The sequence below is a fragment of the Centroberyx gerrardi genome, chromosome 5 (assembly GCF_048128805.1).
Source record: "Centroberyx gerrardi isolate f3 chromosome 5, fCenGer3.hap1.cur.20231027, whole genome shotgun sequence".
Classification (NCBI taxonomy): domain Eukaryota; kingdom Metazoa; phylum Chordata; class Actinopteri; order Beryciformes; family Berycidae; genus Centroberyx; species Centroberyx gerrardi.
This window is the reverse complement of record NC_136001.1, coordinates 26,380,368-26,404,878: the sequence shown is the minus strand read 5'-3', so window position 1 is coordinate 26,404,878 and position 24,511 is coordinate 26,380,368. Positions and strand designations below refer to the sequence as shown.

The window sequence follows — 24,511 nt, the reverse complement described above, 5'->3', positions numbered from 1 at the left end:
CCAAGGGAGCGGACAACTGACACCCCTCTCACATCACAACCACTGGGAGAGTGCAAAGAAAAAAGAGAAGAAACAGAGGAGGAGAGAGGAAGGAGGGAGAAACAACCGATAGGGAAAGATAAAAGCCTTGTTGATGAGAGGAGGTAATGAGCGTTTGTGAGTAAATGCTTGTTGCTACAATTAATATTCTTCAAAACTGGGGCGTGCTTGCCATTTCTGCCTACTCAGAAATAGTGCATCATTAATCATTGTTTTGGAGGGGAAAGCAATCTCCCTTTGCAGTAAAACTAAACCCTGTAGCGACTGTGGGCAGGTAAGCCCAAATAATGATGCAGACTTGTAATGAGAAAGACAAAACGAGAGGAACGGAAGAATAGGGAAAGAGAGGTAGATGGAGGGAGGAAGAAGGGGGCGGGTGAGAACGACAAGCCAATCTAGAAGATTAATCAAGGAGACAGAGACAGGGAGCGATAAAGGAAAGATGAGGGACAACCAGAAACTCAGAAGAGCCAGTTGACATATTCCGTGCCACAAGCTGTCAGTGCTCGAGACAAAGTGCAGTTTCTCACTGAGCTACTCAGTCAATAAGCCAGTCAGTCACACAGGCAGCGGGTCAGTCGGAGGTCTACAGTTCCACTGATATGGTTTTTTGAAGGCTGATACGGGAACTGATATTTTTGGATTGAAGCTGTGGATAACCGAGTTTGTGGAAAAGCCTCTGAAACAGCATTTAGACTATGGGACACTAAAACTCGTCATTGAAACCCAGGATAATAATAAAACATATTCATGAAAGGTCAGATATAACAGTGTAACAGGTCATCAGCCAGCCAGCCAGTCAGTGAGTGAATGTGAGCACTGTGTGTTTTCTAAAGCCGCGCTGCTGCCGGTGTAAAACAGTTTACGTCCTCAGCTCACCTTAACTTCCATGTACACAGACAGATCAGTTTCACTATACAGCACAGTCTAGATTTTCACTCACACTACAACAATAGGACCACAGGAACACACACTCTCTCTCTCTCTCTCTCTCTCCCCCACACACACTCATGCACTTTCTGCTTCAGCTCCATTGTGTTGCTGATGCAGCTAAAAATGTGGAAATGAGAAGACGTGGGATTCTAGCTGTGTGTTTGTAGCGTCTGTGTGAATGCCTGTGTGTGAGAGAGAGAGTGAGAGAGAGAGGGAAAGAGAGAAAGAGGGAGAGAGAGAGAGAGAGAGAGGGAGAGCGAGAGGCTCTGTTGTTAGTACCAGTGTCAACTCCAGCTGCTAACTGACAGCACAGGGCAAAGAGTGCAGTTGGCCTTTATGTGACTCTGTCATCCCTCGCTCTCTCCCTCATTCCTCCATGCCTCTCTCTCCCCTTTTGCACAAATACCTCCTAACTTACTGACTTATCACTCCGACCCACAGATGAGTCAAAATGAACTGCAGAACCTTAGGAGCGGTGTTGGGGAAGCTACCATCCTCATTGCCTTTAGTTACTTAGAAAAAGTAGTTCCAACAACTTTGTAAAAAATGCTATCTACATTTGTAATGTCATAAAAAAAAATTGCAGGATTGCAAAAGATAACACTTTTAACAAAAATGTTTCTTTTTGTTCTTGTTTGAAATAAAGTGCAAGTAAAGTTCACGGTGTTTGTAATGTCAACACACTGACAGCTGCCTGCCAAAAACTAGAATGTAGCCTAATGTCCATCACTCCCACATTTTCACTCAGTCTGGTCCTAAACCCAAACTAATCATCCCAATTTGAGCTCTTCACAGTAAAAAGCAGAAGGAATGTTAACTTTCTGTTGTATGTAAACTTAAAATAAAGAAACCAACAGGCCTTTGTAACATCTGAAAAAAAACAAAAACTCTTGGAATTTAGTCAAACTATCACCTAAAACAACAACAAATGTACATAAACTATTTTAACTACATGCAGTTAAACTACTCCCCAACACTGCTTATGGGAACCAAAACAAAAATAGCTTGAATGGGGAAGGACCCAAAAATAGAGACTCAGAAGACACTGGGTGAGGGACAAGAGGAGGAAGGGCGAGGAGAAAGAATGCAGGGAGGATATGAGTCAGAAAAAGGGAGAGGAGGGCAGGAAAGGATGTCAGGAAAGGATGTCAGGAAAGGCGAAGGAGGTGGGGCAGGAGAGGAGAGGAGGTGGAGAGGAGAGGAGAGGAGGAGAGGAGAGGAGAGGAGAGGAGAGGAGAGGAGAGGAGAGGAGGTGGAGCAGGAGAGGAGAGGAGAGGAGAGGAGAGGAGAGGAGAGGAGGTGGAGCAGGAGAGGAGAGACGGAGGAAATGCCAGTTTTATCTGCTTGTCGAAAGTCTCGCGGCTCTTCCCCTTTACCACCCTCCGTTTACCCCTCCTCCCCTCCTCCCCTCCCACCGCCCCTAATGGCCAGATCGGAGATAAGAGGACCCGAGTGGGAACTGTCTAGAGAGAGAAAGAGGGAGATCCATCTACCCTCAAATGAGATCTTCGCCGTGCCCTCTGAAAGAGAGAGGGAGAGAGAGAGAGAGAGAGAGACAAACACCCAAGCAGATACACAGAGACACCCGGAGCGAAACAAGAGAGTGCAACACAGACTAAACACAGAGATAGCATGGTAAACTAGCACGGACTCCTCTTCCATTACCGCAATCACATTATCTGCCCTATCAGATATAGACGCAGACAGAAGGACAACAAATATCTGCCTCAAGTGCTTCGGGTTTTTAGCCTGTTCTGACACTGAAGAGCCTCCAAATCCTGCAAAAAAAAAGACTTTAATTTGAGGTCAAACGCAACTTCACGAAAGCCATGTTTTCCTTTAAGTGTTGAAATTGCTCAGCCAGGCAGTCTAAAGAGGGACAGAATTAGTTGTCCATTTATATGCAAATGAGCTTCAATCAGGGACAGCTCATTGAATGGGGTGAATGCAGCGAGGTGTGGCTAACCCCCAAATCCACTGGAGAACTTTTCACTATTGAGGAGGAGATCGCTCAGAATTGGTTGGAGTGATGGGACGTGAAGCATAGAGCGCGCTAAAAGGAGTGTTCTCTATCCCATTAAAAAGACTGGGAGATCTGGACCGGCCTGGTCCATACAGTAATCGCCAGCACCGCCAACAGAAAGAGGGCAATGCAACAGTATAACCTGTGAAAGGGAACGCAGGGTTCAAGGATCTAGACGCATGAAGGCTTTGAGAAATATAATAAAATTCATATATTTCTACTTATGAACAGCTAGAGGTGAGGACAAGCTATCCCTGCGACAGCACTCTTCAGAGAGGTGGCACAATAAAACAACAGGACTCCATCCTTCACTTTCACACATCCATTCCCAGGCAGTTGTTGGTCTTCACACGCCTGCATGCATCTCCATGCGTGTTTGTGAAGTGTCCCTAATTATACTACAACTCAATCTCGTGTCCAGTGATGATTCCTGCTCTGTTTGTTCATGTTCTGTATGGAATCATTTAGGTCCAGTTAGTGACTGCTGTATCATGCCCCGTGTTGCCCCTCCTCTGGCTTTGTTTAATACTTTTACAATTTTCAGAACTTATTAGTCCGCTCTGGATGAAAAAAATGAACAATGATTGGCTTTACCTGCTCATCATATCCACATTACCTATTTATTCTGATAACACATTACTGATTACTAATGATCATTAATCATTTTCAAAATGTTCTTGTCTGTAAATTTCTTATGAAAGCACAAATCCTCATCCCCAAAATATCACATTATCGATATCGAGGTATTCGGTCTAAAATATTGTGATTGAAGGCATTTGCAGAAGACAGTAGCCTACATGAAATGAACTGAAAAATCATTCTCCATGCATTTCAAGGCTGTAAATGTTTCGTTGGTATATTTGTAATGTGTGTAAACATCGCAATGAAACAACACCATTTCTACACAGCATGACAAAGCGCTTTCCATTAAACAGCAATAAACAAAAGCAAATGGCCTGTATCCCCACTGTGGCCATTTTGAAATGATGTCACCCTCTGGGTCAACAAGATAAACAGCAAATAAATAAATAAATCAAAATCTAAATTTGGATGGTTAAATAAATTCCAGATTAGGTTTCTCTTCACCTGAACTCTGGCATTTCCCTAATGAAACGCCAGACGCCCATTAGGGAGACACTGCTCAAGTCCTTTTTACACTGAAACTTCTACTCACTCTGCATGGCAGCACTAGTACTCCTGCAGTGTGCTGACATGGCAGTCTGGGCTTTTTAAAGAATATCACATCCACATCAGAATGCTGTATATTAGACAGGGTTTTGTGCCCTATCCATAGTAAAAGGGGGGAAAAAAACAACTTGGCTAGACTGAAAGGAAAGCTTAGGTTGAATGAAAGGGGAGATTGCGTTGTAATCTTTTCTAGTCGACAACAGAGAGTGACCCTCAACAATGGGGCTGCAATCAATCAGATTGCTCATCTTTCCCCCAGGACCCGATCATTTGCATAAACATATGAGCATATGAGGCTTTACTTTCTGGCCCGCAGCACCAGAAACTTTTGAGACTTTTAAGATGAAAAATCCACCAATAGAAGACACTATCTAAATGGATTATTTATAATGCATAAGCACATCATAAAAAAGAACAAAAAAAAAGCATCTTCATTAGACAGCTGAGTGCTGCGATACTTAAGTATTCAGGGGTGACGTTACCCTGGAAAAGGATTAGGGTGCTTAGCATCAGGAGCTGCCCTGACCTCTCCCACCCACCTAACCCCCAAATAGCACTGACATATCACCAGTGTCATCTTTTCACTAATGGAGGACTGTGACAGAGCCTTAGAATATATTTGCCAATCATAGTTTGCAGATAGATGTCCTCCATGTGAGTGCAGAGAGACCTGTCAGCAAGGTGTTGTTTCTGAAACATCAAACACAAATACCTCCAGAAATTCTCAACATTCTCATACATCCATGCTGCTTACCCACAAAAAATATGTGCATGCATGTGACCCACTGAGACCAGTTTCAACCTATAAATATGCGAATGCGACTGAACAAAAACAGATTCATCACGTCTATTACATACGCAGATAGTTATCAACCATGAAACACCAGTTACATGCCTTTCTGCTTCACTTCCAATAGTCACAGACTGAGACTGGATGGACCAAAGGCTTTGTGCCAACAGCCAGTTAAAGCAATACAATACTACATACAATAACAGAGATACCATTTCCCAGGAACAATGTGATATTATGATTCAATATACAGTACTGTATATTATTCATGGAAATATGAAACTGCAAGACCAGCACAATGCGAAAGCCGAGGCTTAAAGCTCAAGTCATCCATTTTTACTGTGGCTGCCCTGCAGAGGATCAAACCACCTAAGCATTACAGGGGCTCTCGCCATTCTTTTAAAGTGAGCCATGCAGGACCACAGGGACAAGCATAGGATTTCATAACTTCACAGCATGTAACCCCCCATTACTTCTAACCAGAGCTGAAGTCAACAGCAGCGCTTTATGGTGGAGGACTACAGGGAACTCTGAGGGGAAATCACGCCTGATGACATAAACCTAGGAAAAACAAACACTGAGAAGGAGTGGATAAACTTAGAAATTTGGGTTCGACTCCCCTGGGAGGTAAAAGTGTGTGTGTGTGTGTGTGTGTGTGTGTGTGTGTGTGCACACAGTCCGTTTGCGGTACCCATTTGTCCATGCGTGCATGTTAAAGAGTGCATTCCAGGCGGCTGAAGAGAGAAGCGGTCTGAGGCAACTTGAGGCAGAGCGACGGAGACGGAGTGAGTGAGAGTTCTGCACCGTTAGACCACATTACAACAATTAATCAACTGCACCCCCAACCCCCCACATGACCCCCTCCCTTCACCGCTCCCCCTGCGGCCGAGTCTGTACGCAAGGCCGCTGAACTAGAAACAGCTCTCCAAACAACTGACTGGCTGGACGTCGGACTTAACCCCTCACCTGCCGAGACGCTCCGGCTAACAGCGGTCAGTCGTCCTAAGCCACTGTGGCGTTTTGGTACAGTAGCCATGGCAGCTTCAGCAACATGGCTTAACAGTTGTCCTTGCAAATATGCTCAATACTCCTCATTTACTCTATTGTGTGTGGTTTGAAATATGCCGTAACACACCATGGTGGAGCTCACAAGGGTTAAATACCAAAAAAAAAGCAACATGGTAATAAAAAAATCCCTTTGGCTCTTAGGAGGAAAGTTTCCGAGAGCCGTTTCCCCTAAAGAGGTATAAGAACAGAGAGCTTTTGAAGGAATATCAGGGAGTGCCTCTTGGCACATCACATGAGGAATAGTTGAAACTAAAACATTAGTAGGAGTGCTATTCGTTCGTCTGTGTGACAATGAAATAATACATTGAAGCAGCAGCGGATGAATAGGGGAATTACTGTGTTTCTAAGAGAACTATTGTTCGTGTGTATGTGTGTGTATGGGTGTGTGTGTGTGTGGGTGTGTGTGAGTGCGTACTACAGCAACCCAGTTTCCCAAAACACATCATTATGATCATCCCACCCAAAGCTGAACCTCTGCAATCAAATTAACAACAACGTAGTTAGCCCCTCGCATACCTGCTGCAGAACCCTGTGTTTAATTGCTCATATTCAGCTTTTATGGCATTCTTCATAAACCAGTTCCACTTTGTGCCATTAAAAGCCCATTTGGCCCATTGATGGTCGTTCGGCTACAGAGGTTTAACCTTGTAAAGTGTCTGTAATGACGTGAATGAGTTCCTGAACTGGCAGCTACTTGGGGTAGAAGTGCTTAATAGCCCGCAGCAGCGGCAGCTCAGTAACGCAACGATAGTCTGATAAATGAATCAACAAGTCGCGGGGGACGCGGCGCGGTTCGTGGGAGCGGGTGGGGATCTCGGTGGGTGATTTATCGCGGAGCATTAGCGAGACATCGGGCCGGTGGCCTCCGTGCATCCCTCCCCCCTCCTGAAGAACCTCCAGACTTCTGCAAAAGCTACTGAGCTGGAAGTGCTGAAGATGAAGTTGTTTTGAAACAGGCGAGTGCTGGGAGGGAGTGGAGCCACGGTGCGTGGGTGGGAGGAGGGCGAGGAGAGGGTTAGACAGTCGACGGGGAGGGTGGGGGGGGGCTACAGAGGTCAAAAAGGATTACAGAAGAGAGAGAGTGTGTAGGTAGAGGAAAACACTGTTTGTGTCTGTGTGTGGCAGAGAGACAGAGTCTGTTTTCTCACACCCTGAGAGTTCTTGCTCCACTCTCACCACTCTCAACCTGCACGATTAACCCAGTGACAAATGGAGCAGGGCACCGTAAGGTCTAGACCAGGCCAGGGATTCGTTAACTTTTTCAGCTCGGCACCCAAATCAAGTCAATTGTTGCCTCGTCCCGGGACCCAGGACCATTAACACATTCTAGCACACTTGTCATTTGTCATATGGAAACCCAACGGGAACAGGCCCTTTTTGTGTTCAGGCCCTGTTTGAGTCCAGGAAACACTGGAATAGGCTGTCTAGGGTCCAACTATTAGGACGCAATATCCACTTCAATTCACAGAAAAATTACAATAAGTATTTCTATAAAGAGTTTGTCAAGTTCAGTCAACTGCTGTAGAGTAGTCGCTATACTGTGTTGTAGTAGAATAGCTACAAATCCCTTCTCTGCACCACACCTTGTAATCTAAACAGCCAACCATTGCTCAACACAAGTGTCGAGGTTGCTTACTTACAGTAGCCGGTCACCTCTTATTTCACATTATGCAACTGCCACAAGTACGTGGCTTCACCTCTGTGACACAGGTACACTACGAGTCACCAGTCATTACCCTGATGGCAAACGTGGCATCAAAATGATGTCATTTTCACATCTCCGGGTTTTGGGGGGAGGTTTCATTATAAAGACCAGTCAACGGCTGACGGTTTTATCCAGAACAGATGCAGGGAAATTCACAGAGACTTTGGCAAAAGGAGACACTGTTAATGTACTGTACACTGATCCCTCATGCTGTACAGTGCTAGGTCACTTACAATGCTAAATAGCTGCAATGCAGCATGATGGTTTAATATAAAAATCTATCATAAAACGGTCCAGATGCTGGTGATAAAATGAATAGAGTGTCATATCCTAGACTTTAAAAAAGTCAGGAGCCGCAGAGATGCGGTGCATGCAGGGTTAGACCAGAACTTTCCACAGTATGCTGAAGGGGGTCAAGCTGAAAGTAGTGAAGCAAGAAGTGCAATTTGGCTATGTAATAATTCTCCCTCATTCTCCAACTCACATACATCTTAATAAAGACTTGAGAAAGAGCATGAATCTCCTATGAATTCTCAAATTACATTTACTGTGTTAAAAAAATGGACATTTCCTTCAGACAGCAGCATAGCAAAAGGCATGATGTTATAATTCAGGAATTCCATACAACTGCTCTTACTCAAAGATTGGGCAAAAGGATATTCATATAATATAATATATACAACAGAAGATCGGGACATGTGGTCATAGTTTGCATGTGTACTGTACAAGCACATCACTATGCATATCAATGGAGCCATGTTCTTCTCTCTCTTCCAATACTGCATGCACTGTGCTCCATGCCTACTCCCCTCCACCTAATCTTAAAGGGGAAATTCAGGTCTTAATGTCAGTCATCAGTCAGCGCCGACCACATTAGGCCATCAGCCCTATACTCGGCGAGCAGATCTATGCTAACAATGTAGCTGCGGGGGCTTCACCGGGGTAAAAAGGTCATCAGAAAACATACATTATGATGCAGCCAACAGATGTGTAGTGGAAAATCAATGACTAATGTGGATTTATAATGGAGCGGCTGTACTGGAGAGGGCAGGATGGCATGCTGTGGGGGGGCTTGACGCTGGGGAAGGGAGATCTCAGGAGAAGAGATAGGTACAAATAAAATAAGAGAGTTGGGGGAGGGAGGGAGAGATCGTAATGTTCAGCCTATCAGTGAGCGTGTAGATGGATTGCATCCTGTGCCACTTGAGTGTGGGGTGTGACGAGAGAGGAGGACAGAGAGAGAAAGACAATATGGGTGGTCCCGGCCATGGAGAGTCAAGCGGAGAAAGCCAAAGAAGGGAGCGCTCTCCAGAAAAAGGATTATTTGAACCTGAACAAATATGGTATATCTAACAGATCTCAATCATAGCTGGTGCTGCTCTCTCACAGATAAGTCCCCCAGCAGGCCATTTGCAAAGGCACTGCTGTCACAGGGGCCTTGATTAAAGAGAGAGAAAGAGAAAGAGAGAGGCAGAGAGAGAGACAGAGAGCGAGAAAGAGAGAGAGAGAGAGAGAGAGCTAACACCTTTGGAATGTGAATCACGAGAAACTGGAAACACTGGGTTTGAACCATAAAACTTGTCAGCCTGAAACTGGGATGTAACAGTTACGCAATGGGCTTCACATATCAGAGCAGGTGGGATATAGAAAAAACACAAGTCATGCTGCATTACATTAGCATCCAGAGGAATACATGCATGGTTTGGTTCTGGCCTCTGAGATTTACAACCACGAAATAATATAAATCCTAGCATCATAAATAGGCCACAATAAAACAGCATACTGAAAAGTGTCTCAAACCATTGGCCCCCGGAGCCTAGTCGAAGCCTAGCTAGACCAATGAAAACCTCCCATAAGCTCATAGAGCTGTGGTTACAGCCTGGCTTCACCAATGAAAACATCCCACCCCTGTCCTCTTCTTGCACTCCTACTGGTTGCTGGTGACCCAGCGCTGGGAGGGATGGTCTGATGTGGGCTTGGTGGACAGATAGTGCTGAAGCATTTATTCCTGTGTCGGCTTAGAGACGCTTTCTGTGTCCACTCCCATTTATATCAGTCCCATGCAAAACCCACCCAAGTTTGGGTAGAGTGGAGAACATCATCTCCAACAGAAACTGAAGTGACTTCTTCACTCTGATTTTTGGCACTTGCTCTGTGGTGATTCTTGGCCACCTGCAGCCCTATCTAACGCAAATTAAGCGAGTAAAGCACACAAGGCTTTGTGCTACAAACACAGTTACTGTTCTACAAGCTGGAAAGTTATTTAATTACTGAACTTGGAAAAATGTGGAAAGACTGGGAACCCTGGGCTATTTAATTAGTATTCGCGACTCACTAGCGGCACTATCGCACCCTATTATTTGGAAGCTCAAAGAGGTCTACCAAGGCGAACACCGGCATCGTTCGCAATTAAGGCAACAATAATGACAAAGACGGCGATAACGCTCTCCATTACAGTCAATGCCGGAGGAATCTGTCTCCCGATAACCTCCGTTTGATTGGACACTTTAATCAAAAGGACCAAATGTCTGTGTTCCAATCTCATTATGTGCCAGAGCAGAAGGGAACACACTATTGAATTAGCTTCAAAGTCAGCCCGGGGCCTCCAACTCCTCGCACAACATTTTGTCTGCGTCTGCAGTGCCGCACTGCAATGCCCCTCGCTTGTTAGTGAATAACATCTAGTGCAAAAGGGAAAGAGACTGAACTGTGGCTGGGAAGGCTTACTCAAAATGCATCTTTTGTTCAAGCTCACTCATAATTTATTTTGCTTCCCAGCCTTTTTCCCCATCTAATGCACCCATCAATGCTGTATCATTCCCTTCCATCCTTTCCGAAATGAACCAATTCCTCCTCTGATTCTAACAGTGTGCTCTTCCATGTCTCCTCTTCCTCATCACCATTGACTCCCCTCAATATATTGATGACCAGGTAGTCTGAGTATCTCCTCAGGCTCAGAGATAAATTAGGTTAGAAAACGTAAAGCATAATTGCCGGCCGCCAGCTCCTGGTTTTTCCATAAAAAAAAAGTGTCTGGAACACTCTGACACCATAAACACAGAACTGATTGAAAGCTGAGGAAGTGAAATTGCTCAGAAAACAACAAAAAAAAAAGTTCCTGTCAAAGTTCGAGAGCCGGGCAGTAAATAAAGTTAGCTTTGATTTCTGTCCACCAAGCCAGGAGGCAGAATTGCAAACGGTCTCAGAGACAGATTTGTGAACTAAAAAGTTGGAAAATCGATAGAGGGTGAGTGCTAACTCAGGGTACTGTTTGAATAACATAGCGGTGGGGGAGGGGGTGTCAGATGAGGTGTTTTGGTGCTTGACAAATGTTTCTTTGAAGCACTGATTTCTCACTCCGTATGTGTCCTACATTATGAATCTAAAGTTAATGAACCGATTCTCTCACGGCCTTAAATGCCCTTGAAGCAAAGTAAAATATAACATATTGAGAAAGTGACTTTGTTTATATGACTGTTGGCTCTGTGTAGCCGTCCGCATGCTGACAACATCATCAATTCACAGATGACACACAGATGAGATGTTTATTATTTGCTTATTATTATTATTGCTTCTTTGATTATTTGCATATCGCAAGGCCAATATAATGCGAGAGACTGTGTTTGTGTGGCAAGCAAGGAAAGGAAGGAAGTGCTTCGGAATGTATTTGAATATCACACCGTACGGCTGTGCTCATTGGTGAGGAAGGCCAGCAACTGACCAATCACATGCCACGGCCCCGGGGCAACACAAAAGCCCACGGCAACACAATTCAGCATGTGACTGCATCATTGCTGTGTGACCTCGGGTAAAGCTCTAAATCTAATACAGAAGTATTACTTTTGCAACCCGCTGAACGCAGCCTTATTACTTGGCCTGAAATATGATTTTCTTCTGCCCCGGCATACAACGAGGGCTGATCCTATGGGACGGATATTGTAAAGAACACTGGAAGTAACAAAAACTGTGTGTAAGGGCATTCAGTTCTAATTATGTCCTGAAACTTCAGCGCAGTTTTTCGGCGTGAATATCCAAACACCGACCAAGGGTCACACTGACACAACTAAAATTCATATGTGTTGATTGAGCGGATGTGAACGGATAAGGTCCAACAAACAAGCCATTACACTAAATGTCCCCTAATGATGTGAGAAGCTGCTTCCCTCCCCGGCCGTCCCTCCAAGAGATAAACAGGGAAATCTAAATATACTAGGAGGGCACTGCAGGACAGCCAGCCAAATCAGCTGGGAGGAACCATGTGACCAGAACAAAAATATTTGTAAAAGGCATCTTTAAAAAGAGACGGTTCGTCACAAAGCGAGCGCTGATGGAGACCGAGAGAGAAACATATACTGTGACTTTATGGGAGAGCAATTCATTCCAAGATGAGAGGTGACCGATGTTTGACCGATGTTCATACTCTCAGAAAAGTGCATGCAAAATACAAATCTATACTCTATCACGATTTATTGATTTCCCACATTAATGCTTTCGGGAGATTCTCAGCTCACCGGTGAGAGGTGAGCGGAGGCAAACATGCAAACACACACATACACACACACAATAACACCAAAGAACACACACCTAACCTGCCGCTGACCCTGACACAGAGTTATCCAAGCCATTTCCTGGCTGTTGACATGCTCATTGGCCTCTATGCAAATCCCAGGCATTCCATAAATGACTACAGAGCTCTGCTTTGACCCAGATGACTAGGGCTGGACCGTCTCTGCCCTGCAGACAAGCAACCCCGGCCCCAGCTCTCCTAATGAGGCCCTTTAATTAGTCGTTAAACGCGGGGACCGGCCAGCGCTTTTTGCCCCTGCTCTCTGATCAATAGCCATGACATTTCTGCTCTCGACTCCTCTAATTACATTTTGGTGGAGGGAGAGGCGGCGCTTTGTTTCTGCTGCTGTTCCAATTTAGCTGCAGTATAAATATCATGCATCAAAAGCCTATATAGAGAGAGACAGACAAACATGGAGAGAGCTTGCGGTGAGAGAGGAAGGGATGATTATTGATTTGTGTGTTTGTTTGTGCTGTGACATCCTTTCCTATAGAGTTCCCAGGGTGTGTGTGTGTTGATAGCATGCGGTGGCCCCAGGCTGCTGGCTTCCCCATGTGATCAATTAAACATGGCGACACCTCTACGATCGGTAACATCCATCCCGGCCCTCTGGCCCCGCCTCTCCGCCAGCGTATCGTAGCAACCACAACTCTGGGGGGCATGGCCGAGGGGCGGGTCTCTTGGCCTGTGGCGGGATCGCAAGGCTATAGGAGTACATGATCCATCTATCTTGCTCTTTAGTGCTGTAGACTCACACTCTGACTCACATTCTCTTACGCATTCTCTCCTCCTCTTTCTTACACAAGCATTATGGACACATGCTCGCAGTCGCACCCACACAAATGAGACATGAGCTTCAGTGTGAAGCATTCACGTCACATTACGCTAACTCAACCCCTTCCTTATTGCTTCTGACAATCCACACCGTGACACAATCAACCTTCGTAATGACCACATCTCTCTTTGCATTACATCACTCCCCTCATGAACCTCTACAGCAATCACGTCTCCGTAAAGCAAATGGGTGTAGGATGTGTGCAACGGGATCAATTACAGTATCATCTTACAGTGGGACACATACTGTACTACCTCTGAGGATTAGCCATAGTGGTGGTGACCTACTCCTGACCCCAGACTGAGTAAATGGACTGAGCCGCTGCCAGTACTGCAGCTAAAGTACAGCTGGAATAATAAGCCATGCAGAGCCAGCGACACGGTCCTCCCAAAGATTGCATGAAAGGACAGGAAAGTAAACAAGAGTTCACTGCGTGGTAATAAAACATATATTTGTGCATAGGGTGAGCTAAGTGTGCACAGCCCTTTCCACTGTGGTTAAAACCGCCCAAACCAATGAAAGGTCTGGAGCGCCTTCAAAAAATGAATTGAAATTGACAGAAACATTACACCAACACGGCCGTCGACTGTTTCTCACCAGACCTCACATTCATTTTTCCATCCTCATCTCTTCCTCTGATCCAGTGACTCCAGGGAGGGAGAGGCACCATATGGCTGCATGCTGCTCCAGCTTCCACTGGGACAGTGCAGCTGGCCGGCCACTGCTGGCCCGCCGCACAGAGAAAAGCCAAGCAAGCATTGTTGCCTAACTTTCAAGGTGCCACATGTAGCATTTCAACATCAATAAATCATTACCACGTTCATTTTGAGGTGGTATGATTCCCGTAAAACAACAGAGACCTTCACTGAGAAGACTCTTCTACACTGCGTTTGGCAGTGTGCCACCGGGCTGGATCGTGCAAGAAATCTGCTGGATTGCTTTACGGCACAAAGGGGAGATCGCTTTACGGCACATAGCGGGATGAAAGACGCTGTTCTTCCAGCACAAACGGAGCTAAAGCTTTCAGGGTTTCTCGCAGTGGAAAACAAATGAAAGGCCTGGAAAAATCACTTCATGTAATTATTGGCTCTTATCCTACTTCTTGCTGTTCAAAACAAACGCACATGGAGCGACGCCAGGAAGGGGGACGGGGACATGAAACAGAACGCTCTTTGTGACACTAAAGCACCCGGATTTATGGGAAATGCGGTCTTAATTTAGAGAAACAATAGCACTAAAAATAACAGTGGCGTGAGATGGAGGCCATGGTCTCTTTTGTTTACGGCAATTGTACCAAGGTATCGCAGTTCATTTGAAAATTATATGATACGCGATGTGTTGGGTAACTGTCCAGATATGACGTTTTGGATTTACCTTTAAAAAGTGTCGCTAAAGCTAAAGCCAGGAGCTACTGGCATTACTTTTTCCAGTGTACTCTGCACTGAACATATGTTTCTCTCTCTCTGTCTCATCCTGTCACTTCATCTAAGGGCGGGATCTGGTGGACTGAGAAACATCAGGTGGAAAGAGGTTGGATCCAGTTAGGACCACCGGGAACGGTTACACTACAGCTGAGAGAGAGAGAGAGAGAGAGAGAGAGAGAGAGCGAGAGCGAGAGCGAGAGAGAGAGAGGGTCTGACATTTGCACTCAGCGCCGCTGGTTGCTTGTAACAGTCTCGGCCAAGCAACTGAATCTTATTTTACTGCTGCACTCATTCTAAATTGCTCTACATAATAGCATCACCTAAATACATAATAAATAAAATGTTAACAAAATGTAAAAAGATAGCAGGAAAAGTCAGCGAAAGGGTAAGAGATTCAACGAGCTTTGAATTCAGAAGTGGAGATGGAGGTTTCAAAAAAAAAAGAATGGGTGGAGGGGGACAGAAGGGAAGAGAGGAGGAAATATGAGAAGGAAAATGAGGTACAGGCCGAGGGAGGGGATGAGGAAAGACTGAGCTCACTTGTACCCGAGCGTTTACATTTGCACAAAACAGACAGGAACAAGCATGCCAAGTACAGGTAACCGCTTACAACAGCCACATAAAAAACATCATCACCCTCATCATAAGTTTAAGCAGGTGAAGCGAATGTTTCTCTACCTCTCCGGGCTTTCACAGTCCACCTCAACAATTACATCAACTCCAGGAATACGACTAGCAATAAAGCTCTCATAAAGAATACATTACAGCATGGCCTTTATTTCTCAAACGTTCCCACCTCACCGTGAATTCTGTAATGATCGCAAAATGGAAAGATTGCTCTTAGCGGAGGAGCAACGCTCGTCCCCGCAGAATACTTACAAAGCATTATAAGCAGCGAGTGAAGAAGTCCACCTGAGGCCGGCTACTAAAACTCCCAATTGCTTAGGGATGACAAACACAAACTTCTTAAGTGTTCTTATTCAGCTGAGAAGGCTTTCTACAGGGAGAAATGTCAAGGGACTGATCTTACCTTCACGCGCTCTTATCCAAAGTTTGTTTGCTTGTGTGTGTTGTGGGAATTTCGGCAGAGATCGAGCGATTCCCCTGTCTTCTCAGCAAATCTAGCGTGACTGAACCTGTATGGGACACTCGCTGGAGCTGCGACTGTGTACGAGCATGCACACACATGCACGCACACACACACACTTCCCACTGTGACACTTGACAGTGTCACAGTGGGAAGGGCCAATAGGCGTGATCCCATGGCCACCTCCTTCAGTCAAAACACCCAAAATCAGAGGAGCGTGTTCGCATGGAAATCATCTGATAAGAAGCTTCCGTCAACACACTTGACACTTCAAGGTGGGCCGAGGTTTCACAGCTCGACAAAAAGACCACCAATGTTCTTTCAGGATATCTCCTTCGCCGAGTTATGTCATGGGGTTAAGAACATACCGTTCTTTGAAAAAAAAAAAGAAAATCTGTTTGAAAATGGAGCCGGTGGCCTGGGATCAGAGCAGACATCTGTTGTTTGTACAGCTATCTTTTCCCAGAGTCATAAGGAGCGGAAGACAAAACCGTTTGGAAAGTCCTCTCCAAGTGCCTTAACAGTAGATGTGATGGAAGATGAAAGAATAAGCAGTTAGGGAATTGCACACATGCACGCACACATGCACACACACACACACACACACACACACACAGAAACTGAACCTGGGCCAGCAGTGCAGCATGAAGGCAGAAACTGGTTGCATGAATGAATCATGACATCAGACCACCCACATTCCAACTGAGCAGGTCCGACTGCATACGTAGCATTAGTGTGTCTCTCCTCAGCCTCCTCTGACTCTCTCTCTCTTTCTTTCTCCCTCTCTCCCGCCCTCCCTCCTTCATCCCATTTGCTTCACTCTGCCTTCTGAATTGCCCTCTTTCCACATCAAAGCTAATAAAGAGTGTTTCTCCTCCCGTTCCCCGGGGTCCATATATGAGATCAAAGCCCCAGGTCATGCTTGTCTTCTAAAGAAATCACACACACACACACACACATGCACACACACACACACACACCCACACACACACACAAGTATATTAGAGCCATGTCTGCTTCTTATTTAGGCTCTAAATATTTTCCATGTTCCCCAGCTTGGTCATGGGCTGATTTGATGCTGTCTCAGTGCAAATGAAGTGCATGTCTGTGCAGAACAAACAAAACCTAGTTTATTGATAGGGGAAAAAAAAAAAAATCATGTTTGTCAAATCAGTCGGGGTGGGGGCGGGGGGCTAGGGGGCTGGGGGGGGTGATGAATGCAAAGCCCATTAGCCCAGTAAAAGCAATCCATCACAGCCTCAGAAGACAAAGCAGGGGAAAAGTGTGAAGCGTCAGACATGAGCGATGGAGCGAGAGAAAGCGGATGACAGTAGGAGAAGAGCAACTGGGAAAGTAGGGTAGATAAAAAGAGGAAGAGAGAATGAGAGAGCGAGAGAGAGAGAAAGGAAGAAAGAGAGAGAGAGAGTGATTATGCATAAGCCACAGGTAGTGTCAAACCACACACACACACACACACACACACACACCAAGTCACCATCTGCCCGCTGCAGTGGTGTTGCATGGTGTCCTCAGACAGCCTCTCGTTCTAATTGAGTGGTGAGATAGGGCCTTATGGGATGGCAGTTTATCAGACCATCAGCCCCGCATAAAACAAACCACTCTGCCATTCCCGCTATCGATGAGTCACGCTACAGCGGAACACAAGGGCTTACCACCAGGAGCTCTCATTCCTCTAAAGATATACCGGGCCGAGATAGTAAACATTACTCAGCGGCACTAAGAAAACAAGTGGGACTTCTAGGAGCCGAGGCACTTTCATAATAAGATACAGGTATTAAAGCCATGCAGTGCTGTTAGAGGAGTTGTTTTAGTTTAGTTTCTAGTTTATGCAGCAGGGAAAGTCAATGCTTCTTTTCCCAGCAACACCCTCTGTGACCGTGAGCCAATCAAATCAAAGCAAAACAATGGCTCTGTATCAAACAGGCTCCTGATTGGCTGCCTGTTACGCTGGTTTACACAAAGAGGTACCGTCTGGATGGTTATCCAGCCTAACATTAGTTGAAACTTAACGTTGTTCCCAAGTGGCGAGTCACTTCATGATGAATTACAATCGCGATCCATTGTAGGAATGAGTGCGCAAGTTTTAAATTGAAACTCTAAATCTGCTCGTTTCACATATTACCTCATTCTATAAACAAAACAGCATTGAAAACAGGTAGGATGACATATTTTTATGAAAAATGTATATTAGCTAGTAAAAATTATTCTTGGCAAATAATTTTTTCTTTAGTTTACCAGTCCTTGGCAGGTGAGCCCAAAAAATAATTTCAGACACTGTTTATACACATTCACACCTGAGAGCTGCCCAGTATAACAGCAGTTTTCCACTGTTGGCCACGGAGCAGCTCCACTGGAGCAGTTGGGGGTTAAATGCCTTGCTCATGGGCACCTCAGCTGTCACTGTCGAGGGAGGGGAGAGTGTTACTATTCACTTTCCCCAACCTTAGTTTTCCAGCCGGTAGAGGGATTTGAACCGGTGACAGTTTGGCCGCAAGCCCGCCTTTATAACCGCTGGGCTCCTGCCTCCTCAGGTGGACTCAACAGAAATATAACATTTAATATGAAAAGGCTGTCTGCTGATATGAGGTGTTTCAGCCAAGCAAACCAACAAGCTCGCTAACAGAGCTGCTGTCATATTATTGGCTGACTCTATGCAGGACCAGGGTCCAGGCCCCGTGGGGAGGAATGCAAGGCATATGGTTGTGATTAAAACAGGGGCAGCGGAGCACAGCGTTTACATTAGCATGCTGCCTATGGGGCTGAGGAGCTTTATGAGGGGCCGTGCCAGTCACAGTGCTGAGCGAGTCTGTCACGCTCTGAGCTTACACAGGCAGAACTGCAAGTCGAGATACAGCACACATGAAGCACGAGGTGAAAGAGGTGTGTTCAGCTTCTCGGGTCCAATTAGGACGGACGGTGGATTTCTACCTGTCTGCTACATCAAACAAGTTTATTCCTTTCCGATGACTGGCGTAAAGTTGGAGAATTTCAACAGTTCTCGATGTCTCCCAGCTGCCAGATCTCATTGTGATGGAGTGTCAAGATTTCAGAGTTAGGGTTGAAAGGGGAATCTCATGCTTAGATACAAGGAATTGACACGTGTGAAAATGTTTTTTAGCATGTCTTTCTCTAGGCAATGGCCCTCTGTGTGTGTGTGTGTGTGTGTGTGTGTGTACATCCATCTGCCATTTTAAATGTTTTGCTGCCATTCCGTTGCTGCGAATGAGTAGTAAGACAAGGTTGTCACATTATTTGTGAACAACCAGCAATAAAACTGCTTTACATCAAGCGAGAACCAAACGACAAAAGTCTTGCATCTACCTCGAATCCAAGAGAAGCCGTTTGAAACTCAAGGCCACATATTTACAGCGGGCAGTCTGCAGCATGTTAACCACTCCGCCAGAGGAAAGTTCAAGCTCGCTCGCCGCCCCTGTGTCTCCCTCTCTGAACAAAAGCAGATCATGTCACCGAGGTTCTGCTCTATGCGTGACTGTTTTGCTGAGCCGGTGACCACCTCTAAGTTGTTACCATTCATGAATACTTAAAAGCGCAGGTCTGTTCCCCAGCCGCGACACAATTCTGCGCTGCCTGAACTCCAAGGCTCCGAGCTCACGCCGGTGTAACACCAACAAACTTTCTCCAAAATAGGGTAAACTGTTGATGATGCCAAGCGGCTAGGCAGGACATAATAAGCCTGCGGGTAGAGATGCATATTTAATCCTCGCAATAGGGCGTCTTATCGATTCTCATCAAAGTCTTTGCACCAATCACTTTGGTGGATAAATCAACCCCTTAAGGTTAGGCTGAACATGGACTGAACCCAAGCGGGACTACTTTTCAAACATTTTCAGAGAGAAAGTGGTAAGAAGAGAAAAACCTGCCACACTGCTGCAAGGCATTGCGCTTTGACGTTTCAGAAAATGGTTAAAATGAGGGGAGCGCACACAGCAGAGAACAATAACTCTAAACCCATTACAGAGGGACGGTCAAATATGGGAGGATACAACATAGAAAGAAACTGTAGGGCTTTGACAAGTGGTGGAATTGAAGGAGAGAGATAGATGAAGGAGTAGAGAGAATGAGGGAAGAGGAGGAGGAGGAAGAGGAGGAGGAGGGATAGTTGGGGAACGTTTACACTCCTCTTCTTTGAGCGGTGGGAGGGAGTCATTATGCAGACGAGCACCCGCATCTGACACATCTGAGCATGCGGCGTATCAATCACACACACACGCACGCACACACACACACAGAAGATCACACTCACAAACAAAGGGATTAAAGGAAAAATCCACCTCGGATACACTGTTATACATCATCAATTTATGATGTGATGAAGCGTTGTAATTTACTTTTTTGGTGCACCCACTTTCCCTCAAACTGACTCATCTACTTCTACTTCAGCTGGTGATTTCCTACATTTCCCAGAATGACTTTCGACAACCCCCAGAGAATGGGCGTGAACTTGTGTGGCTGCATTCTGGTGTATTGATGGTACTGTTGGGACAGAAATTGGTATCTGCAAAACTGCATAAATTGCATTGTAGCTGTTCTGGACATGTCTGAACGTGACGTTACATCCTCTATGTTTGGCCAGTTCTCCACAGGAATAAGAAAAATATACCACCAAACAACAAAATGGAACATCACCCTCAGCTGTTTTAACAGTGTTAGTAAAGTGTTTTATGGTGGATTTTCCCTTTAATATAAGCAAACCTGCTTGGGTAAAATCATATGGAAAGAGCACACACACACACATACAACCTCTCACTCAGTGCGAGAGAATCCAATCGCCGTCTTGCACTGCCACTCCAATCCCTTATTAGCATATTGCCACAACCTACTCATCACATTGCAGATTCAAAAGGCACTGTGGTATTAGGGGAAAGAAAATGCGATAACAGCCACAACACGCCTCGCCCCAAAACAGGAAATGAGAGTGATTTGTGGCTGCTGATTATTGGCACAGTCCACTTTGGGCTGATTAGACAGGGGGACCGGCGGGGCACGTCCATTCTGGCTGACGTGAAATATAGAGGTAATATCTGTCGCCTTCTGTTGAAGAATCCCGACAGCTTAATGATTCAGCCCGCTGTCTCACACACACACACACACACACAAAAACACAAACACATGGGCAAAAACCACCCCTTCCACACATATCACTCCTGTCCAATAAAAACCGCGTAACTACAGTTTTGTTGCTTTTTCTTACTTGAAGTGAAGCATCACGAGTGTTGACTAGTATCATGATGACCATGAACGCATCGTTTTCCTTTCACAGTCCAAAGAAAAGCAAGTCTGGTGGTCTGGAGACTCTAAATTGCCCATACTGTAGGTATGAATGTGAGTGTCTATCTCTTTTAGCTCTGCAATAGAATGGAGACTTGTCTAGGGTGTTTACCTGCCCTCCACCCAATGCATGCTGGGATAGACTCCAGCTCCCCGAGACCCTGAAAAAGGATTAAGCGGGCAGAGAAAATGAATGAATGAAATGAATGGGTGTCAATGAGAAAAGCATTAATTCCAAAAAAAAAAAACACTACTTTTTGCCCATGTTTTTTACTCAAAGGCAGTGATATACAATTCACAAACCACCGATCCCAGCCAACCATGAACACGCACACTCACACAACCTCCATCACCACTCCACTTCAACTCTTAACCCCCATTTCATCTGGTTCAACCACTTCCCCTCCATACCACCACTCCCATTATCAGTCCATCCAAGGCCTTGTTGGATCTCAGCCCTGCTCCCCTTCACGGTTCACCGGCTGTGTGACGGAGCAACATGACGCCGCCGCTAGAACAGTGTCAACACAGTCACTGTTTAGTGTGGGAACGTAAAGACAACCAGGCATCTAGGGGATGGAGGAGGGGGGGGGGGGGGGGAGCGAGGTGACAGTGACCCAGGACAAAGTGGCACGCCTGGGGGAGTAAAAAGCCAAGGGACGGGTTCCTTGAGGGGATCTTCCTTTCCAGTACATACAGAGGATGGAGAGGGGGGGTGGAGGGGGGGGGGGGGGGTGTAAGGGGAGATAGCAGTGTTACTGGGTTTTGCCTCACGTGATGCAATTAGATTCCCGGCAATATGGGCCAGGGGAAAAGGATGAAGGAAGTGAGCGAGAGAGAGAGGGGATTGAGGGGAGAGAGTGAAGGAGATGAGAGGAGGAGGGGGGGGGGAGGGAGGGAGGGGCGGGAGGGGAGAGCAAGAGGGAAGGAGATTGATTTCAGTTTGAACGCTGGAATGAGTCTCAGGGGAGGGGCGTGGCCGGTGGAATTGCCCCGCCGGTCTCCTCCTCAGCCCCTCGGTGTCGCTTCAGCTCCGAAAGGCCGCGCCAAGCGCACCGCGGCCACAGGAGGAGACGGTACACCCCCCCCCCGAGTTTATGACCTACAACATATTCAGGCTGTTCAATCAGTAAAAGAGAAACAGAGATCCCCAGAGAGAGAGCAAGAGAGAGAGAGGGAGATTAAAGTTAAGATGAGGGTGAGTTGAAATGCTAATAGGAGTAAATGAGCTAATCTCTCCTCGCTCTTCCTGGTTCCCACAGCTCATGGTTGAGAACCTCCCAACCTCCCCGCTCTAACAAAGAGAAAGAGAGAGAGAAAGAGAGAGAGAGAGAGAGATGAGGGAGACCAGGTTATGTGGGGCTAACAGGGTTTCCTCTTCTGTCCCTGGCCCTCTCTGATGGTACTAATTCCCTTCACGGATCACAGGAGACAAGACAGAGAGGGAGGAGGAGGAAGAGGAAGAGGACAGCAGCCTGGGAGAGCTGCTGCGCTCGTGCACACACACACACACACACACACACACACTAGAGGTAAAATTATATACACAGTCGCACATGGCAAACCAGGGAGGCAAGCAGGCAAGCACTTATCATCAACTTATCATTAAATGCATCTTCTCATTTAGAATTTCAATTATGTTTATTAGATCCCCCCTCATTAAAATACTGTTCAGTGCAATCTATATGGCATATTTAGGGTAACAGATGGTTTCAGTTTGCAGTTTGCCTGCACCACTGGCAGTACATTTGAATAGATCACCAAATGCTGTAAATCCATTTTGGGGAAAAGATCATTAGCTAAAGCTGACGATTAAATTTCTCTACAATATAGGGGATCCAGTCTGTAGAGGTGTAATGATTTTGTCAGCCTAGGACTATTTCGCAGGATAAAATCATCCTTTAAATGACATGTCATTGATGAAGACATATACAGTGCGTCACCCATGCAACACAAACATGCACACAATCTCATTCTACGCCTCGATCAGACCTACACTGTCCTCTGCCTGTCATTCATTCTGCTATAAATAGAGTGATGGGCTCTGTGGCTGACCTAGGCTGTGGTGCTGTGTGCTCTTTACACAGCCAGGTAGACTGAAATACCTCGCTGTACAGCTGGCGCTTAGCAGGGCAGAAACAAGTCAGAGAAATGGACCAGATGAGCAGGTAATGCACACACACCACACACACACACACACAAACTCAGACCTCCCCTGTCTTCCTGTGTCTGCTCTAATTCATCTGAGCAAGCGTCAGACAGAAGGGAGATGTGTAGGGGTAGTGGTGTGTGTGTGTGTGTGTGTGTGTGTGTGTGTGTGTGTGTGTGTGTGTGTGTGTGTGTGTGTGTGTGTGTGTCTGTGCACGGCTTCTAGCTGCCAAAAAGTGAGCGGAGGTTAAGCCAGGATCACAGTTTGGATGGCCCATTTCCCCCATAGTTACTGGGCCACATCTAGGCACATGGGGCTAAACCCACTAAACAGGACTGGGTTACATTTCCATCTTCCCCGGGTCACTGGCACCGTGCACTATGATTGGCTAATGGAAAGAAAATGTGATTACTCAAAGCTGGCTAACATGGCTAAATCTGTAGAAAGAAAATAAGAAACTGACATTGAGAACAATGATGTGTGGACGAAGCGCGTGTAAAGAAAAAAAAAAAATGTGCCTGGGGTGGGGTGGTAAACAGGAGCCGAATACAGATGCATAGCTGACTCACATCCAACAATGAAACAATTGCCTGTAGAAAGATAGTATCAAAATATAGAGTGGGTCTATGTTTAGGGCTGCAAAACAAAGTCACTTTTATGACCTTGCTTGTGCCTTTTGGCATATGATTATTTGGGCAGCAGTCATGAGCTGTATTTAGACCACACATACAGCATTCACAAGCATGTATGCCAGTGCACACTTGCCAGCATGCACACACACACACACACACACACACACGCACGTGCATGCAACCCAAGAGTCTGGATGTGATACTTGGAGAACAAAGCAACACATTTTTCCTCTGCTCCCTTTTACAATGGTGTACAAAGCTATGACATCATTTGTTTAAAACTGCATTCAAATATAACCCACTTCCCAGCAAAGATTTTCCTGTGGAAACATTAATGCTACCTCCCCGTGTTTGACTGCTGCCTTTCAATTCCTTCAAGTAAACTCACTCGCATTCGCTTACATACCGCACACACTTGGGAGTTCAGAGTGTATACGCTATGCTTGTCTTTGTGTATCCCCCCCATTATGAAATTCACAAATGAGAGCAGTAGTAGCTTCGGTGACTATAATACCTTTTGCTAATGCTTGATGAAATATTCCCACATGTATTATGACTGAAGTAAGTCGTCATCAGACAGTTTGTCATGCTAATCCCTTGGCCCTCTCTCCTCTCTGTGCCATAGATTAGTAGAAGCTGCGGGCCTGAAGAGGAGCCAGCCTAGCTTATCTGGCAGGGCAAGCCTGTGGGGGAGAAAGGTGATGCAGAGCACCGATGACTCTTCCTAGAGCTTACTGCTAAAACCGCACATTCCCATTCAC

The 24,511-nt window shown here is 45.8% G+C and overlaps 1 protein-coding gene across 9 annotated transcripts in view; it reads right to left on the bottom strand.

Moving 5' to 3' along the window:
* The window catches only part of magi1b (membrane associated guanylate kinase, WW and PDZ domain containing 1b), a 145,837-nt gene that overhangs the window by 103,620 nt on the left and 17,706 nt on the right, over window positions 1-24,511 (bottom strand). Inside the window, exon 1 of one of the 9 annotated variants that reach the window (XM_078283358.1) lies at window positions 15,603-15,673. The exons of the other annotated variants lie outside the window; for them this stretch is intronic. The gene's annotated coding sequence lies outside the window, so the exon portion shown is untranslated. Of the gene's footprint in view, window positions 1-15,602; window positions 15,674-24,511 lie in introns of those variants that run through there. 9 annotated transcript variants of the gene reach the window in all.